This window comes from Phalangium opilio, unplaced genomic scaffold, assembly GCF_054372755.1.
Source record: "Phalangium opilio isolate 3A_F unplaced genomic scaffold, DU_Popi_V2 ptg000037l_1, whole genome shotgun sequence".
NCBI lineage: Eukaryota > Metazoa > Arthropoda > Arachnida > Opiliones > Phalangiidae > Phalangium > Phalangium opilio.
This window is the reverse complement of record NW_028324160.1, coordinates 449,589-457,174: the sequence shown is the minus strand read 5'-3', so window position 1 is coordinate 457,174 and position 7,586 is coordinate 449,589. Positions and strand designations below refer to the sequence as shown.

Below are 7,586 nucleotides of genomic sequence, written 5' to 3'. Positions count from 1 at the left end.
ACTTAGCAAAAGCGCGAAAAATCCGAATGTGTTCTTTTGGTAATGGTCGAAAAAATTAATTTCTTCTTTTGAATCGTTGATCACGAAAGACAACAATGGAAATGTAGCCAGAGAGAATAGAATAGCAATCCATATCTTCGATTAAATGAAATATATTTTAAACTGGTATTCAGAACCCACCTAAAACTAATTATTGCATTACATATTCATCTATATTTTCATATTAAAGCAAAGGCAATTAGAAATAACCAGAGCTGCGAAAATTAATTAGTTAGCTAGCTAATTAAAATTCTGATTAATTAGCATCATTTACTTATTTAAAATGGCAATTGAAATTTAATTACCTAATTGCTAATTGAAAAGTAATTCTAATTAATTAGTATGTATCGGAAATGCATTTATCAAAATAAAATTTTATTAGGTTTAAGATAAACTAATTAGCCAATTGGATTTTCAATTAACCTTTTACGCCAATTTGTAGTAAAAACTAAAAATCAAGGAAATTTAATCATGATTCATCTATTTGAATTTGAAAAAGTCCTTATAGTATCGACGAGGAAACCTTCGTGCTACTCTAAACTTTTCAGCTCCACAAAACGAGAGAATACTAGTACTAGTACTTGCTCTTCGTGAATGAAATTTCTCCACAGCGAAGTCTGGGAAACTTTCGTGAACCGTAACTGCCCCATTTCGAAGTTTCGACTATTTTTCCTTCTTGAGTTATAAGCAGTGTCCATGGATTTACTACTCAGGTGTTCATTATAGGAACTGTGGCAAGAAAATGAAGAAATAAAACCAATTTCAGCAAATTCAGCATGACGGAAGGCTCGGGTCTTGTCTCATTTTCGAGAATAATTCACGGTTTCCGTACCCGTTTTTCGAGGGCATTAAAACATTAACCTTTGCATTACCAAAGTAGGAAATCCTTGGGCACTTTTATACTATAATGTTTACTTATGGTTTCTTTTTTACCTTAATTAGACAAGTAATTAATTAGAAATTAGAAATTATAATTAATAAGTTCGATAAATAAATACATAATTTCTAATTGAACTTAATTAGTTTCTATGTCTAAATGCTAATTGGCTAATTAATTAGTTCGTAAATATTTATCTAATTGCTAGTTCTAATTCAATTAATTGTCAGCTAATTAGTACAACCAGGGATAGATTTAATTTTAGAAGGAGGAATCGAGAACGGTTAGTATTTACTTCAGTCCCGTATAGAGTCCCTCCCTCCCACACGAAACAAAAATTTAAAATTATCTTATTGGCTCACTTAAGGTCGAGCTAAAGCCAACTTGGGAAGGGGGGAGGGGTTGTTCATATGCCTTTAGTTTCTGCTCATTTCCAAGCAAGTGTTTCAAATAAAAAATTTCAAGACTTTACAAACCGAAAGACAACATTTCAAAGATTACAACAAAATTGTGAAAAGCTTTTATTTTTGAAATTACATTAAGTTAACTGACATTAAATTTAAAGTTACTAATTCCAATATATCTTGTCTTTCCGTCGTTTAAATTGCATAAAATTTTGCATGCACACGCATTTACACCTACGCTAGTGGTTAATCGATAGTTTTGGAAAATGTCAATTATTTAACTAATTAAGTCACTAATTAAATTAATTTATTCGCTTAATTAGTTACATAATTGACATTTTGCAAAAAAGTCTCGATTAACCACTAGCGTAGGTGTAAATGCGCGTGTATGAAAAATTTTATGCAATTTAAACGACGGAAAGACAAGATATATTGGAATTAGTAACTTTAAATTTAATGTCATTTAACTTAATGCAATTTCAAAAATAAAAGTTTTTCACAATTTTGTTGTAATCTTTGAAATGTTGTATATCGGTTTGTAAAGCCTTGAAATTTTTTATTTGAAACACTTGCTTGGAAATGAGCAGAAACTAAAGGCATATGAAAAACCCCTCCTCCCTTCCCAAGTTGGCTTTAGCTCGACCTTAAACTTCGTTTTGATGACGTTGCTGGCGGGGACGGCGAAAAATACGTTATTCCTTTTTACCTATGTCGCTATGACCCGCCTCTTTTATCATACCCCCCCCCCTGTCCCGTGGAAGGGGGTCCGGGATTGACGCGCGCCCAGATTACTCTGTTCTCCATTTCTACTTCTAAAATTAAATCTATCCTTGCTACAGCTCTGGAAATAACGGTAAATGACATAGTAGGGAGTCACACACGACACATATGAGACATGTCCCCCCATACACAGTATACTAAGGTGAACCTCGTACAAAATGACTTCCGTAGCTTTCCTTAGGCAAATCGGGGAACCTTTGCTACTATTGTAGGGTAAACCTTTATTAATTTTATTTTTGTATAAACGTACTCTGCAGTCAAATACTGATACGATGTCAAAATATCCAAAGTTCCTTTCGGTTGGTCCACCGCTAATAATTTTTATGTTTTGAATCATCAATGGCCCACCAACGTTGACGTATTTTAAGTATTTATCATTCTGTAGGTGAACCCACGGAAGTCCAATATCCGACTTCTGTAATTTAAAAGAATTGAACGTGTGTAAAAAAAAATAGTATTCATGACTATATCAGGGAAATTGTGTGAATGCGGACTCGTGATGTAGTTAAACCGAAGAGTTGCCTCTTTATCCAAACCAGGGATAGACTTAATTTTAGAAGTAGAAATGGAGAACGGTTAGTATTTACTTCAGTCCGACTCATAGACCAGTATAGAGCTCCTCCCTCCAACACGTAACGAAAAGTTTAAATTATCTCACTGGCTCACTTAAACTACGTTTTGATGACGTTGCTGACGGGGACGCAAAAAATACGCAATTCCTTTTTACCTCTGTCACTATGACCCCCTCTTCTTTCCTACCCCTCCGTCTCGTGTTAGGGGGTACGGGACTTTGACGCGCGCCCAGATTACTCTGTTCTCCATTTCTACTTCTAAAATTAAATCTATCCCTGTCCAAACCGTTGCTTAAGGGGAATATATATTGGAATAAAGGTTTTCGATTAAAAAATTAGCAAATTATTATTAACTAGCGGTTACCCGTGGCGTCGCTCGCGTGTAATAAGAACTTCCATCAAAATGATATAAAGAATGGATAGATTTTACTGAGGACTTCTATTTTTGTAGCACCCCAGGAGCGAAGGCACTCGGCGTTGCCCGTCAGCCCGTCGGGACATTTTTTATTACTTTTCACGCGGACATTATTCCATAAAGAAGGGTTTTTGAGTTTCTGGCCACCATTTGAAAAGATGGCAACAAATCGAACCGAAAAGATCACTTAGCCCGTCAATAGGTTAAAGGAAACCAGTGTACTAAATATTTGTGAAATCGGTTGAAACGCGCGGACCTTCTTGCATAGAGAAGATTTTAACATTTCTGGGCGTCATTTATTAAGATGGCGGCGGATTGGCAAAATCTTTCTTATAACGCGCCTACTACTTACGAGTAACGCTCCTGCAAATTTTCAGCCTTCTATGTTAAGCAGTTTGGGCTGGGCGTTGATTATCAGTCAGTCAGTCCTGCAGGACTTTATATCAAAAACGGATTTATGTAAGAAGAACATTGAACGTAGCAAATTCTCTACCCATCCTCGACTACTTTGTATGTTTCGAAAAAAAAAATAAGAAACCAAAAAAATAAAAGAAATAAGAAACCAAAAAAAAACATAAAACAAAAAATCAATCACGCGAATCAGTGAAGGAATTTGTCCAACGGAACCTTGGTCGCGTGGACGGACGAGTTCCTCTTTACCTCACTAGGGAGGCCATTCCACGAGTTAATAACCCTTTGCGTGAAAAAGACACGCCGAATCAAGGAAGTACAACGGAACTTTGAAAGAGTGGGCGCTTTGCGCCCAGCCCATCGAATTTAAAAGAAGGTGGTAGCATCCTCGTCGTAGTGGCCATGAACCAGTTTGAACGTTTCAACTAAATCTTGGTTGTATCTGATACAGGCTCCATGCTTTGGCCAAGTGAATAATTTCGTTACCTCGATACTTCTAGTCCCTTATCCTACTTCTGATATAGGTAGATGAATAAATTATTATTCTTTATAAAAGTTTGAGTAAGGAGGCAACCCATCACTTTAAATCCGTCGCTGGTCCGCAGGCACAAGTTTACCAAAAAAATATCCGCTTTGACACTACATTACACCCTAAAATACTTACATTTTCGTACAGCCACTTGCCTATACCATTAGCAAAACCTTCAGAATTTGTGACATCAAGCCCTGAGCCAAGCTCGACTAAATCCAGCTTGATTCGCAAACCCCTGTAATAACACGTAAATGTTCTTGACTATGGTACTTTTCAAGTGAGACCAGAAATTCATCGTATAACCATCCGCATAGAAAAATGTATTTAATTATAACACAAGATATTAACAAAACTCCAAGAGAACAGCTCCTTTTCACGATAGACTCTAGTTTCAATTTAAAGCTTGATTCGCTTGAGGCCCTCACATTCGTTTTAACTTTAAGTAGAGAAGGATGGAGTGACAACCTATAACGTTGCCTCTGTACCCTCACCTACGACACCGAAGTCCTCCCAGCATCCTAAGTCGAGGACGCCCCCTCTGTCTTAAAAATAGAAGCTCGTTCTCGTACAAATACAATGGCGCTACGCGGCAGCACTTGACAATGACCTACCGAAGGGGAGGGGTGTGCTTAAGGTACTCTGGGAGAGTTTTAGTGCCGTAGGTTGCCCATCATCATTTCCAAAATGCTCGAGACGATACATTCGACTGGGATAATCTGACACACTACAACCTAAACCATAAAGAAGCAAGTTCGTGCCTTGGAGTGGTATTATTACTTTGTGGTTTTCACATAGTCTTACATCTTTCTAAAGTATTGAAATATTGAAGTAAAAACGTCGGCTCCAATTCCTTCCAGAGTTTGTGTGTCAACATCCGCCACTTCCAGAACTCCAATGAAATTTGTTACAGCGAAACAAAGTACTCCAACCTCAGAGCTGACGTTCATTTTGGTAACTTGTTTCTAAAATATGGTAAACTAGAACTTAAATTAAAGTTTCAATTTTGTGGAGGGGAATTCTAAGGGAGCGGAGGCCTGATGATGGCTCTAATATATAAGGACGGTTTTTGGATTGGTTGTAACTTTTTCGTATTAAGTTTATTGTTTTGAAATTTTTTTTAAAGTTGAGGGGCTCATAGGGTAGCTTAATAACCTCGCTACAAAATAAGTTGAAAGGGAATGCGAATTTACAATTTCATATCATATTTTACTACGAAAGTTTTATTATGTTACACTTTCAAGTCTCTACTTTCAAAATATCAAGTTTTTTAAAATAATTGAACCAAAGTTTATATTTTTAAAATCCATAGAAAAATCACGAAAACTCAGTTTCGATATATCAACAATTTTGTCTTGTCGAGCTTGTTCGCCAGTTTGATCACATCACTATGACGTGAGGAAAAAAAAGCCCGGGAATCCTATACGCGTCTCGAGCTTCTCGCCAGTCTAAACTCTGGGTCTGATAGCGGAGAGAGAGTGGCACCATCTGACGTGAAAAATATATCTGTGATGTTATCCTACTGGAAATGTTTTAGCCTTTCATAAAAAGTGGATTTCAAATAATTTCATATGAAGCATTTTCAAATGCATATTGCCAAATAACCAGAAATCGGAGAATTAAAAGCTTGATATTTTTAAATTCACAGAAATTAATTCTATCTTTAGTTATATAAATCAAAGGTTTTCCAAACGAAGCTTCTCATCCCCTTTAAGTAATATTATTATCCGTAAGGAAGTAATGAGCCAGTCGGGGAAAGTTTAAAAAGTCTTAGTACATTGTTGCTAGGTTACGTAATCACACCTAGTATTGCGATGGTGTTTTGTGTGTGTGAGGGTGTGGCACCGAACACACGAAAAACAAGCGTGGATCGAAACCGATTAAGGCAAGATCCACAACCAACTTAGAGATCGTATTGGTGAATGAAATACAATAGTTCTATTGTATAAGTAAACGGCAATTTTCCGACTTCGAATGGAGGTAAAACAAGTTGGCGCGGGCCTTATAAAGAAAACATCCTCTTTCGGCTCTTGGAAGTATTGGGAAAGAAATAAAATTGGAATCGTCAAACAATTAACCCAGTGAGATTGCAGCAGACTGAAAGTTTGCGGTTAATTTGATGGACAGCTGCGAAGCCGATTCCTTGGAACACCAATGCAGGGAAATATTTTCTTTATAGACCGGTTTTTTGGGTTGGCGCGGAGGGATGGGGAATGAGGCCACGGTAGTTACAATGAGAGATCATTTGCATACGGAAAGGGCACTATGTGTAATGGCTAGGTCCCTGTTATGTAGGGGTGTGCGAATGCCTTTTTTTGGGTATCGTACCGTTTACCGAATATCAAAATATTTTCCTCATAAAATACCGAATAGAATAGTTTATTCCAAATTGAATACCGAATAGTATTAATCACGAATAGTTAACCCTAATACTCGCGAATACTAGTCTTAACTATTCGTGATTAATCGGGTAATAACCCTAATATTCGCGAATAGTTAATAAAAGCAAGAAGAAAAACATTTAGAAGCTCCTAAATTTCAAAATACCTCTCCTCATTGGTGGCCTAGTATTTCTAAAAAAAATTCATAGGCACTTGCTGGTAGTTTTTGATGGAAGACAAATAAAATTAGGATGACATTTTTTATAATAAGGTGGGTCTCTCTAGTGCCAATGGCCTAAATTTATTTTAAACTTTAACCGATCGAATAGTGAAAATAGGCTTACCGAATACCGGATCGAATTATTCGGTTCGTCACTCGGAGAGGTAAAAATTCTACAGGGCCGGTAGGCCCTTGTAGATATGTCTTGATACCGTTTTGTAACGTTAAAGTAATATTCACCCGCTTTTGCTAATTTCCTATGGAGATTAACATGGGTTTTTCGTGATGTTTCCCCACCGATAACTTAAAAACTACAGCGAAGATACTTTTCGGAATTATCTTAAATTAACAATTAAGTATTCAGGGTGTGCTATCAGCCAGTTTGATCAAAACAATTAAGTCTAAGTATGTTAATTTTAGTTAAATACAGAAGTACGGCTTTGACCATCGTGATTGGACATAATAATTAGCTAGATCTCTTGGAAAACTCAGTGTTATTACGCATCTGTAGTGTGGTGGTTATCACGTCCGCTTCACACGCAGAAGGTCCCAGGTTCGAGCCCTGGTAGATACATGTATTAACCATCGTGGTTGGACACAAGAATTAGCTAGATCACTTGGAAAACTCAGTGCTACCACGTATCTATGGTGCAGTGGTTATCACGTCCGCTTCACACACGGAAAGTCCCAGGTTCGAGCCCAGGTAGATACATAGCAAACATAATTATTCAAAATTTAATTACATTAAGACTGAAGTGACAGATATTATATAAAAACGTCTTGGTTTGGACCAAGGCCGAAAAAACAAACGATATGTGTGAGGTTTATCAATTGACTGAAGTTTCAGATATTGAAATTTTTTTCTAGTTATTTTTATCCACTCAATCCTTAATCAATATTTAATTCAATCAACTGATTTTACTGTTAATCGATCTAGTCCCTCTAAATTAATTGAAAA

General features: G+C 36.7%; 1 non-coding gene across 1 annotated transcript; it reads left to right on the top strand.

Annotated features, from left to right (window-relative positions):
* Positions 1-7,129: 7,129 nt before the first annotated feature.
* On the top strand, positions 7,130-7,202 carry TRNAV-CAC (transfer RNA valine (anticodon CAC)). The gene has a single exon. It is a non-coding gene; the product is annotated as a tRNA-Val (tRNA).
* Positions 7,203-7,586: the final 384 nt, after the last annotated feature.